The sequence below is a fragment of the Lithobates pipiens genome, unplaced genomic scaffold, assembly GCF_037356315.1.
Source record: "Lithobates pipiens isolate NorthernLeopardFrog02 unplaced genomic scaffold, aLitPip1_a1.2 Scaffold_1, whole genome shotgun sequence".
NCBI classification, from domain to species: Eukaryota; Metazoa; Chordata; class Amphibia; order Anura; family Ranidae; genus Lithobates; species Lithobates pipiens.
The window spans coordinates 129,856,411-129,873,877 of record NW_027507685.1 but is presented as its reverse complement, the minus strand read 5'-3'; the positions used below and the strand labels follow the sequence as shown (position 1 = coordinate 129,873,877).

The following is a 17,467-nucleotide window of genomic DNA, read 5'->3' as shown; positions in this document are numbered from 1 at the left end:
TTTAAGTAAGAACCCTCTCTGCCGCTGGGACCACACATGTTCTGAGACAGAGCTGCACTAAGACACATCATAGGTAGTGTAAGTTACTCCTTATAGAGGAGACATTTATAAGGCATATAAGGTATATTGAAGGAAAAAGCAAAGCTTCTTCCCTTACCTTGTCCTCGCTGCAGGATACTGCTGATTTAACACAGATCCAACTTTCACCCATCACGGCGGGCTGCGTTTAAACACGCTCAAAGACTGGGACCCTATTAAAAGGGTTCCGCTCCTTTGGGCCTTGTATAGCACCCCTCAGGACAACTTTAGGAAATGTAGCAAGACCAAAAAGAGTCCTGGTTGCTAGGGTCCAGCTCTCAAAGAGAAGCATTACAGGCAAAACCTCGTTCTTGCATGAAGGTCCAGGTACCATCCTATGGCCTCAGTGGCGAGGATTGATCTGATTGTGGAGGTTTCTTTAAATCCAGCATGGATCCCTCCTGGAGCTCCTTTAGAGCACATCTGTTGGCAGAAATTGGGAAGCAGAACGTGCAAGGTCTGGAGGAGGAACACAGGTGGGCTGGAGTCAGCTGCCCAAGTCTGTTGAATGCTGAGACCAGGGGAGGCAGAGACAAGGGAGTGCTGCAGCTGCACAGAGAGGTGGAAGTTCTGTCTTCTGGACATAGCCACAATGACCGTTTGTAATGTAGGACCATCAACAGCTAATTTGCCTGCAGAATGGTTTCCAAGCGTCAATAGAATCCTTAGAACAGGGAACATCCTAAAAAGCAATGCAATGCTTGTGGAGAACAGAAATGGCAGGATCCACTATTGGGACAGGCCATTTTATTCATAAAATCCTTTTCCATAGGATAGAACTCATCAAAGAGTTTTGATGAAGGAAAACCTTTTTTGCAGGATCTGGCCAATCCTCATGCAAAGCTCAGTTAATTTGTGTGTGCAAGGGAAAAGTCTTTCTAAACTCCTCAAACCATTTTATGCCCATAAGAGCTAGTTTAGGATGAGGCGGTTCAAGTGTTGCTAGGCAAATGCCAGCACGCACTGAATCAAAGAGTGAGCTTACAGTAGAAAGCATATGACATGAATGCATAAGGGAAAATTTCCTCTACTGCATCCACCTCTCCTTTCAGAATATGTTAAGCAGGTTGGGAGGTTTAGAGTCATACGCCCAGGGGTGGACTGACAACTCATGGGGCCCCCAGGCAATAGCAGATTATGAGGCCCCAGGGCAATAGGAGATTATGAGCCCCCCAGGCAATCGGAGATTATGGGGCCACAAAGTATACACACAAACAGTATACAATCACACAGTATACACAGACATGTTTCTATTGGCTGAGAAGGTACTGGAGAGGTGGGGCAGCTATAATCTCAGGATTTTTAGGACAAAAGGATGTCGGTAAGGGACATTTCAGAGACAGATAAAAAAATAAAAAAAACACAGATTTTTACATACTGTCCCTGGTTTTACTGAAGCTGGCAACCCCTGGTGGGGCCCCTTAGTGGCCCAGGGCCCTCGGGCAATGCCCGAGTGGCCAAATGGTCAGTCCGCCCCTGCATATACGCCTGAACAGATTAGACATGTGCGATTCGTTTCGTACGAATCTCAAATTCGTACGAATTTCCCAAAATTCGTACGTTCGGGAGGATCCGAAATACGAATTGCCGTGCGTCCGAATTCTGTACGCAATACGGATTTTTGTTTACGAATTTCGGATCAGTTGTCGTCGCATTGACGATGACTCAGTCATTATGCTTATTATGAGGGGCTTCCACCATCCCTGTGCTATGCTGACTTCCTCCTGGGGCTGCTTATTATGAGGGGCTCCCACCATCCCTGTGCTATGCTGACTTCCTCCTGGGGCTGCTTATTATGAGGGGCTCCCACCATCCCTGTGCTGTGCTGACTTCCTACTGGGGCTGCTTCTTATGAGGGGCTTATAACCGTGGTCTATAAATAGAGGTCATGTACTGTACAATTAAGATAGCAAACATAATATAGTATTGTAGTCATTGACACATCTTAAAATGTATAAGGGCCCATTTACTTCTCTCTGCGGCATTAAGATGTATTATATAGCCCATTAGCATGTCTGAGTTAAGGTAGCTTTTTCAAAATGAATGGGTTGAAAACACACCCTAACATGCCTAACGTTATACAATCTATTTTCTGTAATGCAACGCATAGCAACTCATCACCAAGCATTGTGGCAGATTACAATACAGGTGTACTGCTGTATTGCGTTTGACTTAATACATGCTATGTTTTATCACAACACCAAATTGTGAATTTAGTCTGAATGCTATGAATTGTGAGGATGAATTGCTCCACACTGCCTGCAGTTCCAGAGCTTAGTGAGGGATTGTTTAACAGCCCATTTACAGCTTGTTAAAAAAGATCTCCACCTTATTCTACACTAACAGGTGTGCCCATTGGGAGTGCTGTACAATCTGTATGTAGCCTAAGCTACATGCAGCAATGTTTTTGGGTAGTGCGGTGGGAACGTCCCTGCCCACACCTGGAATAAAACTGTCAGGCTTGAAGCTGAGGCTAAAATACAGTTTATACAGCACATGCTATTGTAGAAAATTGTTAAATTAACTAGCTAGAGAGACAGTAAAAAAGTATAGATCAGCTTTAATATTATCACATATTATTATATACGACTAGCCACAGTTACAAATTTGTTTGAGAAGCGATAAAAAAGTGAATACCTTTGATGGTATGAAGGCATTGCTTCACAAGTCACAAATTACAGCAACCATGCACTCTTTAAGAGACAATGTCAACACCTGATAGGTCCACAGACAGAAGGAATGAGTATTCAACCTACCTTGCGTAGGGACGGCATGAGTGGAGAAGGCAGATCACACATTATAGGAAGGAAAACTCCACAACTATTGGTCGGGATCAATATTAGGGACAGCATTAGAAACAGGAGACAGAAATGAGAGCAGAACAGAAGTTAGAGATGAGGCATGCTAGTTAGTAAAGGAAACAAAAACAGACATCCTAATATATATATATATATATATATATATATATATATATATATATATATATATACATATACATATACACACACACACATATACATACACACACACCCTTTTTTATACAAAGTGTTATTGAAAACAATTTCCAGACAATTGGTATAAGCATTTGAGTCCCCAATGCTACCCATAAAACTTAAACTGTTTATGCAAATGACACTTTACTGTCCTTCAGACTTTAGAGGGGGTGGACTGTGGCCATCAGGAGTAGAAAAAGTCCCAGCATCAGTGGGAGTAAAAATGCCACATCTCTGGTGTCAGTGAGAGGAATTGCACCTCATTGTTGGGAGTCTTTGGGAGGAATTGTGCCCCTTGGTTGGTGTTATTGGTAGGAATTGTGCCCATTGTTGGCATCATTGGGAGGAATTGTGCCTCTTCATTGGCGTCAGTGGATGAAATAGTGCCCTAATGGCCGGATAAAAGCAAGCGAGGGGCCGCAACTAGGGTTGCACCCTTACCACTTTAAGACAGAATACAAGTACCAACACTAAGTACTCACAGATACCGATTACTGATACCTTTTTTAATGTCATCCGACAGTAGCACTGATGGGCACTGATGAGGTGAGGACTGTCAGTAGTTCATTTTATTTATTTTTTACAATTTATATTTTTTGTGAACAGTGGTTTATTTTATTTTTTGTTACTTTTACAATTTTACTTTTAAATATTTAATTGTTTCCTTTTTTTTTAAATCAACCCTTTTGCGGGGGGGGGGGGGGGGGGATCAGGGGTCTAAACCATCCAATAAAGATAAATGGATAGAAGACATATTCTTCTGTTCATTCATAACTGAAGCAGAGTAGGGACGGTTTACAATGCTCAGTTATGAGTCCGAGATCACTTGGAAAAAGAAAGAGCCAGTAAATGACAGATTTACCGGCTCCTTCCTCCGCTCTCCATCCAGACAGATATGGGACAGGGGGGAGCGGAGGAGGAACGGAGAAAAACACTGAGGACATGGAGATGGAGCGGAGGAAGAGATGGGGGGGGGGGGGCAGAAGGGGACTGGTGGAGGAAATGGCGGGGGACCTTAGGAGCATGGAGGAGGACACAGGTGACAGTCAGGGGTTATCAGTGCGGGCTGTTACAAGCACCAGTCTTCCTGTATAGATTTCAATAAAGCATCTGAAAGCCGTGGGAGGGGGAAGGAGGGAGGAGGAGCGGCTGTTAGCTGCTTTATTTAAATCTATACAGGGAGCTTGGTGCTCCCCCCCCCGCCGCACTGATCATCCCAACTGCCCAGGTATCGAATTAGGCATCAGAGCCTTTGCGCGAGTACTTGCTCGGTATCGGCACCAATACTAGTATCCACATGTTTGGAGACCACTGCCCTACAGAATAAGCACACAGCTCCACAAAGGACAAGAGGAGTGCACTTCCTTAGCAGTACCTTGCAACGTTGTCTTTCTGCTTCGTGAATCATCAAGCTGGTTGGTGATTGTGTGAAAATTCTGATTTTTACATCAAGCTGTGTGCGTACGAGAGGCAGCAAGGAAAGTGATCCAGCATCACCAGCAGTATGTTCCAGGACCACCAGATTACCGACAGAAGGGAACAGGGTAAACTGGTACAGTACTGCAATATTTGGATTTAAAGGCCCCCTCCACCCCACCTTTAATTATTAGCGTAAATATATATATATATATATAATTTCAAAGCCCTTTTTACTTACCTAAAGCTACAGTCACATGACAATCCAGCCCCACGTATTCTCTTCTATTTAGTTCTAGCTTGGGTCCCTCTTTGGGTCATGGCCTGTCCGATATAAACAATTCCTATAGGAATTCAGTGGCAGGAGCCCTCCTACCTTTCAATATAGGAGTGAAGAGGAGTGAAGAGGGGAGTGAAGGTCTCGGGTGAAATCGCAGTGCTAGAATAGCGGCACACTGCACCAAGACCAGTGGACGGCAAAAGCAAAGGGACTTAGGCGAGCATTGCTGGCTTCACCAGGTAGAGGGTAAAAAAAAAAAAAAGCCTGTTAGGATGGGTTAGAGGAGGTGGGGAAAAAAATTGTTCATTTGGGCTTTAAACATGCAAGTAGACTGTGCTTCTTGTATGCATCTCAATGCTTCAATTTCGGTTTAACTGGAATGTAGCATTAGGAGAAAATATGATCATTTCTTGGACCTAAAACAGTAAACCTACCTCAGAAGCCACTGATACATGCATCTTTTCCTTCTCTGACATGCCAAACTTTAGTTCCAGGTCCATGAAACCAAACTTGTTAAGCTTAACTCCATAGGTTGCTAGTGTCGCAGAAGTAGTATTTGGCTTGCGAGTCAAAAAATGTCAAACTCCCTATGATAAATAGGTGTACACAGGGCTTTTTCTCAGGGAATAGGTGCAGGTACCACCCCCTTCCAAGTCACCCCTTGCCACTATAAATCCGCTTCAGCAACAATAGATGCTTTGCAGGGATTCCAAACTGACAGATCGCTCCCTCTGTACAGAACCCTGTGTTGATTGGACACAGAACCATTGGCCAGGACTTGCTGATGGACTCCTACTGTGTACAATAATAGCGTGGGGGGGGCATATGTGCGCCCTAAACGTGGAAGCAGGTAGCGAGGTGCAGGTACATCATTGTGCCTGCAGGGGCCACCCATCCGCAGTACATTGCAGGTCGGTGGTCAGCAAGTGGTTAAAAAAAATGGCCCCCAGTGACCCTCCATGATAACAGAAATACAGGATTGAATATACAGGAGTTACCAAAAAATAGGATTTTTATAACAGCTTACCTGTAAAAATCCTTTTCTTGGCGTACATCATGGGACACAGCGCACCACAGTAATCACTATGTGGGGTATATATGCACCTTCAGGTGATGGACACTGGTAAACCCATTACAGGAAGTTCACTCCCTACATACTGTAACTCCTCGTCCTACCAGGAGTACCTCAGTTTTTGTAACAAATATACCTAAACTCAAAAAGAGGGGAGGGACCTCTGTGTCCCATGATGTACTCCAAGAAAATGATTTTATAGGTAAGCTGTTATAAAAATCCTATTTTCTTTATCGTACATCATGGGACACAGAGCACCATAGTAATCACTATGTGGCACGTCCCATACCAATGCTATTTGAGGGGAGGGAGAGACAACCTGTAGGGCACCCCCAGACTTGAGGGCTTATACTGCTGCCCGAAGGCAATATCCTCATGCCTCCTCACATTCCCCTTATAAAATTTGTTGAATGTATGTACTGAAGACCAAGTTGTGGCCTTACAGATCTGAGCCATGGAGGCCTGGTGACGCACTGCCCAAGAAGCACTAACTGCCCTGGTACCTGCCCTTCCTGAGTGTGCTTTGACTTGGAAAGGTGGAATCTTACCTCTTACATCATAAAGCCGAATTATAACCTGCCAAATCCACTTAGCAACAGTGGATTTGGACTCTGCCTGTCCTTTCTTAGGACCTTCTGGCAGTATAAATAAGACATCAGTAGAGGTTGGCCGATATTTGGCATTTTATATTAATCGGCATAGGCGGATTGTGCTGATAAAAAAGGTCAATTATATCTTCAGCGCGACTTGCAAAAGACTTCTGTTAGGCCCCTTTCACACTGGGGCATTTTTCAGGCGCTAAAAATAGCACATGTATAGCGCCTGAAAAAAAACGGCCCTTTTCACTCCAGTGTGAAAGCCGGAGGGCTTTCACACTGGAGCGGTGCACTGGCAGGACGGGAGAAAAAAGTCCTGCTAGCCGCATCCTTGGAATCAATGGGGCAGAGTGGCTATACCACCGGCAAAGCGGGAGATTTTAACCCTTTTTCGGCCGCTAGCAGCCAAATACCACTGCTGAAACAACGCTAAAGTGGCGCTAAAAATAGCGACGATTTACCGCCAACGCTGCTCCCACCCCAGTGTGAAAGGGGCCTAATAGAAGTCAATGCAAGTTGCCTGAACTTCATCTGTGGAGACTTTTCACATCTCTGGGCTGTCTGCCAAGAAAAGACCAAAGAGATACAATGTTTCTTCTTCAAAGGACTGAACTCCTGTGTAGGAGTTCTCAGTTTAACCATTTAAAGACTAAATCTTTTCTGACACTTGTTGCTTACAAGTAAAAATCCTGTATTTTATGCTATAAAATCATTTAGAACCCCCAAAAAGTATATATATGTTTTTTAGCAGAGACCCTAGGGAATAAATAGTGGTTGTTGCAATATTTTCTGTCACACGGTATTTGCACAGCGGTCTTTCAAACGCATTTTTTTGGGGAAAAAATACACTAATGCAGGGGTCATCAACCCCCGGGCCGCGGCCCACTACCGGGCCGTGGCTCTTCTGCAGCCGGGCCGCGGGTGCTGACGGGTGGCATGAGAGAGCCCGGCGGCCAGCTGTAGAATGTGAAGTTCCTCGGAGTGGATGAACAATGTCGGGGATGGTGAGAGTGAAGCGCGCATTCCATTGCTCAGTGTGGTCACGTGCTCTCCCTCACCTCCTGTACACAGCAGTTAGTGTTGTCTATTGCTGAGCGCTGTGTTTGTTATGCACAGTGGACCCTCCCTTTGTCTATCACACGGACACTCCCCGTACGATGTGAATGAACGTGCCCCCTCCTCACTGGCCTCACTCCGTCTTTCTGTCATAGGGGAAGGTGCAGCACACCATCACCTCCAGGACAGCCCACAGTAGCAGGGAAGCCACTGGTGTCCCTTGGTAACGGGGCTGAGGGTGGCTAGAGCTGAGAGGAGACCAGTGCACACTTCTTCCGGGAGAGCAGGGAGCCGCCCCCTCCCCTCTGATCCCTCCATATACTTACCTGCTGCTAATCCTCAGCCCTCATCACTGAACACTCACCAACATGACTGAGCTCTGGAGGAGAGGTGCGGGGGGGGGGGGGGGGGGGGGGGGGCGAGTATGACAACACTACCAGTGACAGGGTCAGTGTGAGTGGGGACTGACTGGGAGTGGGTCACCTGTGTGCATGGAGTGTGCAGGGCCTAGTGGGGGCACTAATTTCATCTGTGGGGGGGGCTACCTTCATCTGTGGGGGGGGCTACCTTCATCTGTGAGGGGGGCTACCTTCATCTGTGAGGGGGGCTACCTTCATCTGTGAGGGGGCTACCTTCATCTGTGGGGGGGGCTACCTTCATCTGTGGCGGCTTTACTACATCTGGATGGACTGGTGTCTTTATTCAACATTACTATGTAACTATGGTGGCAGGCGACATGGCAAGTGACACGCTCAGGGCTCCCACTGATTCTGCACTATGGTGAGTAGAAAAATTTCATTTAATACTACAATGTAATAACAGTAATAAAGAAATAATGCGCTGACAAATTGCCCGCGAAAAATCGCTTACCCCTCGCGTGCCATCCCTAACCTCCGCCACCCCGGGCCTTGCCACAATTTTCTTCCATGCAACCGGTCCCCGGTGCCAAAAAGGTTGGGGACCACTGCACTAATGGATTTAAAAAATAAAAATAAAAAAACAGTAAAGTTAGCCCATTTTTTTTTTCGGCCAAAAGTTTTGAGTACCCGTTTTTGTGTATTTAATATATCGTTTTTTTTTTTCAAATCTAAATTATACATACACGTGAACTGATTGGAGGTTTGGTTTTTTTTAAATGTAAGACATTTTTTGTATCACTTATTACTGAAGGCTACTTTCACACTGGAGTCGGCAGGCGTTGCTAGTTTTAGCAGCGCTTTACTGACATTTTAGAGGCGCCGAGGAAGGGGTTAAATGTGCCTGTGAAGCACCTCTGCCAAATCGCATTGCAGGCGCTTTGGCAGCGGTGCCCATTCATTTCAATGGGCAGGAATGGTGGAGGAGCAGCGTACACTGCTCCAAATATGCTGCTTGCGGGACTTTTATTTTTTTTTTTAACGTCCTGCCAGCACATCGCCTGCGTGTGAAAGCACTCAGGCTTTCACACAGACTGCAGGGGAGCCGTTTTGCAGGCACTATTTTTAGCCCAAAAGCACCTGAAAAACGCCCAGTGTTAAAGGTGTCTAACTTAGATTTTATGAGATGAAGGGAAAAAAAAAAAAAAAAAAAAAAAATCGGCCTAACATATATCGGCCCAAAAAATTCGTCATCATATAATCGGCCGATTTCTAATTAAATATCGGCATCGGCCAGAGAAAAACCCATATCGGTCGACCTCTAGACATCAGTCTTCTGGATCTGAGCAATCGTCTTTAAATAGACTTTGATCACTCTCTCTACATCAAGACAATGGAGTAACTACTCTTCCCTGGAACATGGTTTTGAAAAAAAACGAAGGCGGGACAATATTTTGGTTCAGGTGAAAACCTGAGATCACTTTTGGCAAAAATCCTGGACGAGGGCACAACACCACTCTGTCCTCATGAATAATCAAGTATGGCTCTTTACAAGAAAAAGTAGCCAGTTCCAAAACCCTCCTTGCTGAGGATATAGCAACCAAGAACACCAACTTCCTTGTCAAAAGGACTAAGAGAATATGTTGTATTGGTTCAAATCAAATAAGTTCAAGTCCCAAGGGTTCAAAGGTGATCTAACTGGCGGATTAATCTGCATCACCCCTTGCATAAAACCCCAGACTAAAGAAAGTGTAGCAAGTGGTCTTTGCAATAAAAACAATAAGGCTGAGACTTGGCCCTTAATAGTACTCAAGGCCAACTTCATCTCTAACCCTAATTGTAGAAAGGCAAGAATTCCACCTATGATACATCTTCGAGGGTGCCAACCCTTGGATTCACACCAGGAAACATAAGCCCTCCATACTCTATAACATATAGTCCTGGAAGCTGGCTTCCTTGTATTAATCAAGGTAGAGATAACTGACCCGGAAAGCCCACGTTTCTTCAGAATGAGGGTTTCAATAGCCAAGTTGTTAGCATTCATAAGGTATGATGGGATATCAGCCCCTGTGAGAGTAGGTCTGGCCATAGTGGAAGGGACCATGGATCCTCCATTGCAATCTTCACAATTTCTGTATACCATGACCTTCTGGGCCACGCTGGGGCTACCAGAATTCTTTCTTTCCAGCTTGATTCTGCAAAGAAGACATGGCAGCAACTGGATAGGGGAAAAACCTAACTGGGGTCACCATGCATCTGTCTAGCATGCGAGTGGATCCCTTGTCCTTGACAAAGTTGACCAACTACATGCTGAACCTGGACGCCATGATCTACATCCGGGATCACCCATCCTTGGCATATAGCCAGAAGATTCCAGGGTGAAGGGACCACTCCCCTGGGAACAACTGCTGGTGACTTGTGCACTCCGTCTGCCAATTCTCTATTCCCGGAATGAAGACTGCCGATGGGCGGAAAGGGATGTACCTTGCCTAAGCTAGAATATGGTCCCCAACTCTCTGAGCAGCGTGACCTTAGTGCCCTCTTGGTGATTTGATATAGGCCACAGCTGTGGCACTGTCGGATTGGATCCTGACAGGAGAATCCTGTAACCTGAATGTTCAGGACTTCAGAGCCTGACCATCTGCACCAGCTCTCTTAAGGCATTGATCTTGCCTGAGGCAAGAACGCCTTCTTCTGGGCTGTGTCTATGATCAGACCCAAGTACTCCAGCCTTTCTAGCGTTTTAAGGAAGAATTCCCTAATTTGAGAATTCAACACAGATTTTTCAGGTATTTGGTTGTAATGCGCACGCTTTTCTCCAAAACGTGCCACCGACTGGTATATTAGCAGTAGATCACGCCAAGACTATTATACCCTGTGCCCTCAACTTGGCTAGAGGTAAGGCCAGAACTTTTGGTAAACACCCTGGGTGCTGTAGCTAGCCCGAAGGGCAAGGCTACAAACTGAAAGTGCTGCTGCTGCTGTTCTACTTCGAACTGCAGAAACCTTTGGTGAGCGGGAAATAGAGGGACATGGAGATATGCATCCCTGATGTCGATAGATGCCAGAAGTTTTCCTCCTTGTGGGATAGAAACTACTGACCTGATCGACTCCATGCCAAAGGAGCGGATTTACAGGAGCCGATTAAGATTCTTTAGATCTAGAATGGTTCCGACATCTCAATTCAGTTTGGTAACGTAAAGAGGTTTGAATAAAACCCCAAACCTTGCTCTTCTGTGGAGATCTGTATGATCACCCCCTGAGCCAGTAGTCAGTTAAAGAGATTGCTTTTTCCCTGGATCTTTGGGAACGTTTGAGCTCAGAAAACAAGACGGTGGAAACTCCCGAAATTCTGGTTTGTATCCTAGAGACCCCGTGAAAATGACCCATCTGTCCTGATTTCCTCTTTCCAGACTTCTGAGTATTGCAGAAGTCTTCCCCCCACTCTGGTGAGGGGGGGGGGGGGGGGGGGGGACGCCTCTTCATAAATGAGGCTTTAGAATTCTGCTTTTCAGATTTCCAGCCCCAGGTCTTCCTCTGTGCCTGGGCCTGACCCTGAGGCTTTCCTCTAGAGTCTGATAGTGGAGGCCGTCGTCACTGCCTACAGGCGGATGCCCCTGGCGCAGGGGAAAGAGTTTGTTTAAATGAAGGACGTTTATATTTTCTTTTGACAAGAGTACTTTGCTCACTAGAAATCATTTAGATGTATTTGTCCAAATCATCCCCAAATAGTCGATCCCCATGAAAAGGGAAACTAGTCAGAAGCCTTTTCCAAAGTGCTTCGGCTAACTAAAAATTATAATTTTTTTTTTTAACCACAGGGTCCTATGCAAGTGTACTAGCACAAGCGCAAGGCAGGAAACCAAGTGAATAGAGTCTTCCATGGCATATATGGCAAAAACATAGCGCCCTTAGTAGTTTGGCCAAATCGCGGGCCAGTTATACAGGGACCTCCTTAAGGGCCTGTCTAAACTGGTCCTTTAGGGACCGATAGATGCCTATTTTAGTGACTACAGACTGAGTAACGGCCCCTGCCAAGGGGGAAAAAAAAAAAAAAAAGAGGATTTTAACAGGAATTCCAACTTTTTATCTGTTGGATCCTTAAGCATCTGTGCATTGTCCACTGGAAAGTTAGACTATTATTCACACTGGAAATCGCAACGTCCACTGCTGGTACAATTCAATTTTTTGGTGAATTTCTCCTCCATGGGATAGAGTGCTGTATATCTCTTTGGAGGGAGAAAATGCTTATCCGGGTGATCACGTTCAGCATAAATAAGCTTTTCAAGTAATGCATGTACATGAAAAGGCTGTGAAGGTTTTAAAAGGAACCTAAAAAGGAGAAACAGAACTTTCAGCTGACTCCGCTAGAGGTAGCCTGAAAGACACAAACCATCTCCGTAAGATTGTACCAGCAATCTCTCAGATTGGGCTGAAAAAGGCTCATCTATAAAGTTTCCTACGCAGAGGAGTAATTGTTTTGCCTTTACTCCTGATCGCCTGAGGGTAACACCTCATCCTCTAACCACTGTTCCCTTGGTAAGGGGTCTGGGGAGGGGGAACTAACACGCTTCCTATTATTTTGGATAGGGATGTGATTAAAGTTGCTAATCTTCATATCTTGCCACGGATCACATGCCGCCATCTTCCGGGCCTAGGTCTCGGTGCGCCCTGACCCTCCTCTAACCTGAGCCTTCTTCATCCTCCCTGACCTGCTTGCTTCCCGGATCTGGTGTGGTGGGCCTTTTGGGCCGTGATAGAGGGTGAATCTAGCCACGGCCTAGTGAGGCCTAGCAGCGGCCACCATCTTGCCCATATCCGCCCGAGCCTTCTTTGCCTGCCTGAACCCGCCATCCTGGATAGGGGGAGGAGGGGTCACAGCCGAGTAGCCACTGAGGCCGTGGTGTACCTAGTAACAGCCACCATCTTGGTACTCCCACTCTCACACCAGGGCATTCGCGGATGCAGACTGCTCCCTTCCCTGGTGACCTCTTTCAGCGAGGTGCGTGGGGCAAATGTCCACAAAGAAAAAAACCTCCAAGGCCGCTAAGCCGCATATCTCGCATCAGTCACAACCGCCCCCTTTGCTGCGGCCGGACGCCATCTTGATCAGATTACAGGCCCTGCTGGCTGATTTGGAAATGGATCCAGGAGAGGTCCCGGTAGCCACGACGTCAACCCCCTTGCCTCAAGATAGCACAACTATGACACTGGCCCCAATCGAACAGAGTAGAACCTCACTGCTGATGTATATAGATCATCTTGCCGAAGAGGGCAACCTTATACATAACGATCTGGACAAAATAAGAGGGAGAATGACAGAATCTGAATCCCGAATATCTGCTACAGATCTTACAGCCACCCATGTTCCCTCGATTGCTGAGCTACAACGCACAGTACAGACCCTTGTCGCAAAAATCAGATGATTCTGAAAACCGGCTACGACAAAATAATATTAGAGTCCTTAGTCTGCATGAAGGGGGTGAAGGGGGTGAGTGGGAACACCCAGAAGAATTTGCAGAGGAATTTTTTAAAAACCTACTGGGATTAAATCGATATCCCCCCTACCTACGTGGTTGAAAGAGCCCATCAGGTGCCCGTGGGCTGAGCCATTCCTGGGAACATCCCTAGGCCCTTTTTGGTCCGTTTTCTCAATTATCGTGACAAGGATAGGATCCTTTCTGAAGCCCGCAAACACCCTACGCTCAAACATGGCAATGTCTCTATTCTCCTTTTCCCCGATTTCTGAGCCGAGCTACAGAAAAAGAGGAAAACTTTCAATGATGTCCATAAATGGCTTAGAGGGAAAAACATTCAATACAGCATGCTCTACCCCAGCCGACTCCGGATCCAACATGCCGGGACCGTCCGTTTCTTCGATACTCCGGCTGAAGCTGCAGACTGGCTGACCGCTTTGGGATAAAGTTCTCCCATTTCTTGTCTATATTCCCACATCCTAACTTGTTTTTATCATTCCAATATTGCTACAAGCACCATAGTTCCCTCAGACGTTGAATACACCCCCCCCCCCCCCCCCACACTAAGGTTTGACGCTATAGGAATCAACAGAAGTGGCTACCCTATGAAAGAGCGCTGTGACTGTACTCCAGGGTCCATTCTATGCCCCTCAGATACTATTAGTCACTGACTTTGTTGTTAAAGGTTTTGGGATCAAGCTACAAGCCAAGTTATGTTGGGGATTAGGCTGCGTGGCAGGGAGTTATTTGTTATGTGTACGGGCGTTCACCCACCCTTATGTTTAAGTGTGCTCACCACTCATACGCTCGCTCTATTATACATACTTCAGAATTTTTTTGGGTACTAGACCACCAGAAACTGTCATACCTCTACTTATTAGTCTGACTGCTCCTGCTAACCATTTTTTCAAACAGGTGTACCAATGTCTGAAATTACGCTGCTCTCCTGGAATGTACGAGGGCTTAATAACAAGTTACATAGTTAGTCAGGTTGAAAAAAGACACAAGTCCATCCAGTTCAACCACAAAAAAAAAATAATAATAATAATAATAATAATAATAATAATATCATACAATCCCATATACCCAATTCTATACCCACAGTTGATCCAGAGGAAGGCAAAAAACCCCAGCAGAGCATGATCCAATTTGCTAAAGCAGGGGGAAAAATTCCTTCCTGATCCCCCGAGAGGCAATCGGATTTTCCCCAGATCAACTTTACCTATAAATGTCAGTACCCAGTTATATTATGTACACTTAGGAAATAATCCAGGCCCTTCTTAAAGCAATCCACTGAGCAGGCCAGAACCACCTCTGCAGAGAGTCTATTCCACATTTTCAAAGCTCTTACTGTGAAGAAACCTTTCCGTATTTGGAGATGAAATCTCTCTTCCTCTAGACGTAAAGAGTGCCCCCTTGTCCTTTTTCTTGACTGTAAAGTGAATAACTCGACACAAAGTTCACTATATGGACCCCTTATATATTTGTACATGTTGATCATATCCCCCCCTTAATCTCCTCTTATCAAGAGTGAATAAATTCAGTTCCTCTAATCTTTCCTCATAGCTGAGTACCTCCATGCCTCTTATCAGTTTGGTTGCCCTTTTCTGCACTTTCTCCAGTTCCCCCGATATCCTTTTTGAGAACTGGTGCCCAAAACTGAACTGCATATTCCAGATGAGGTCTTACTAATGATTTGAACAGGGGCAAAATGATATCTCTCTCTCTGGAGTCGATACCTCTCTTAACACAGGAAAGGACTTTGCTCGCTTTGGAAACCGCAGCTTGGCATTGCATGCTATTATTGAGCTTATCATCTACCAAAACCCCCAGATCCTTCTCCACTATGGATTCCCCCAGTTGTACTCCCCCTTAAATGTATGATGCATGCATATTCTTAGCCCCCAAGTGCATAACTTTACATTTCTCAATTAAACCTCATCTGCCACATAGTCGCCCAATTAGACAGAGCATTGAGGTTGGCTTGTAAATTGGAGACATCCTATAAAGGACGTTACTCCACTGCATAGCTTGGTGTCATCTGCAAAGACGGAAATTATACTTTTGATCCCAGACCCAATATAATTTATAAAGATATTAAAAAGTAAGGGTCCCAACACTGAACCTTGGGGTACACCACTGATAACCTTAGACCATTCAGAGTAAGAATCATTAACCACTACTCTGAATTCTGCCTTTTAGCCAGTTTTTTATCCATTTACAAACTGATATTTACAAACCTGTAGACTTTACCTTACACATGAGCCGTGTATGCGGAACTGTATCGAACGCTTTTGCAAAATCCAAGTATACCACATCCACCGCCACCCCTCTGTCCAAGGTTTTATTTACCACCTCATAAAAAGAAATCAGGTTTGTCTGACAACTTCTGTCTTTCATGAATCCATGCTGTCTGTTGCTTAAAATATTTTTTTCCTGCAAGAACTATGTGGTCTTTTATTAATCCCTCCAGTATCTTCCCAACTATAGAAGTTAAACTAACAGGTCTATAGTTACTTGGTAAAGAATTTGGCCCTGCCCCAAACCAGTGGTACTATTCCTGTCATTAATGAGTCCCTAAAAATTAGATACAATGGCTTTGAAATTACAGAGCTCAATTCTTTTAGGATCCGTGGGTGGATGCCATCAGGTCCAGGTACTTTATCCACCTTTATTCTGTCCAAATATTTCTGGACCGTATCACTTTTCAGCCATTGTGGATTTGGGCTGTGTCACTACCACCCCCCCCATTATGGACATGAGCTCCCCATGCTCCTTTGTATGCACAGAGCTGAAGAAAGTATTTAATAAGTTAGCCTTCTCTTTGTCCCCAGTCACCCAATCCAGATTATTTTGTAAAGGGTCTACATGCTCAGACTTAACCTTTTTACTATTAACATATTTGAAGAATTTTTTGGGGTTTGTCCTACTATCTTTTGCAATCTGTCTTTCATTTTGAATTTTTGCATCCTTGATTTCCTTTTTACATATTCTGTTATATTCTTTGTAACATTTAAATGACACTAGTGTTCCTTCATTTTTATATTTTTTAAAAGCTCTTTTTTATAGTTTATAGCTTTTTTTAAACTTTGGCCGTGAGCCACATCGGTTTTATTTTTAGCCTGATGTCACAGCTGGGACTGGGACATCATAATGGGCAGGGACATCATCTGGTGATGTCCCTATATAAGTTGCCGCACGCTGCGTGTCCTGTCATAGTGACCGGATACAGCGACGAGGCAACATCTACAGAAGAGAAGAACAGAAGACGGCGGCAGCAGCGACAGAAGACCGGGCCACCGCTTGTAAAAGAGCTAGAAGTAGGAAGAAGAGGGCGGCGGCGAAGAAGAAAGCCGCGCTCCTCCACTAGTAAAAGAGCTAGCAGAAGATAGCGGAGGAGTCCGACGAGAAGACCCCCGAAGACGAAGAAGACCCCCGGAGCTGTAATAAACAATTTTAACCCTTGTGTGTTGTGTTTTTTTTTTTACATTTTTTTCACAGGTGAATTAGGGGAACATTGTACCCCATACTCATTCACATAGGGTAGGGGGCCGGGATCCGAGGACCCCCTTATTAAAAGGGGGCTCACGGATTCCGATAAGTCCCCCGCCCGCAGACCCCAACAACCAACGGCCAGGGTTGTCGGGAAGAGGCCCTTGTCCTCATCAAAATGGGGGCAAGGTGCTTTGGGGTGGGGGGGCCGCGCGGCCCCTCCTTCCCCATGGCCCCCCCCCATGTTGAGGGCACACGGCCTGGTACAGCTCGGGGGGGGGGCGCTAGCTCGTCCCCACCCCCTTTCCTGGCCGGCCAGGTAGCGTGCTCGGATAAGGGTCTGATATGGAACCCAGGGGGGACCCCCACGCCGTTTTTTCGGTGTAGGGATTTCCCTTTAAGTCCATACCAGGTGACGGGGCCAGCGACGCTTTCTTCGCTGGTCCCGGCTACCTGGAGCCATGCTCAAAATGAGCGGATTTTCCTCCGTGTGTGTGGGCAAGTCCGTTCATTTCCCAATTACGGCGAATAGTCCGGCGGACTTGGTCCGCTGTACCTAGTCCGCCGCAAAAGTACCGTGTGTGGGCAGGTAGCTCGTTCGGAAAGTCCAGCGGACAGTCCGCCAGACTAAGTACGCCGGATAGTCTGATA

At 45.7% G+C, this 17,467-nt stretch overlaps 1 protein-coding gene across 2 annotated transcripts in view; it reads right to left on the bottom strand.

The window, feature by feature from the left end:
- PNPLA7 (patatin like domain 7, lysophospholipase) overlaps positions 1-17,467 on the bottom strand; it is a 620,671-nt gene that overhangs the window by 559,006 nt on the left and 44,198 nt on the right. Inside the window, exon 2 of one of the 2 annotated variants that reach the window (XM_077476735.1) lies at positions 2,835-2,898. The exons of the other annotated variant lie outside the window; for it this stretch is intronic. The gene's annotated coding sequence lies outside the window, so the exon portion shown is untranslated. The remainder of the gene's footprint in view (positions 1-2,834; positions 2,899-17,467) is intronic. 2 annotated transcript variants of the gene reach the window in all.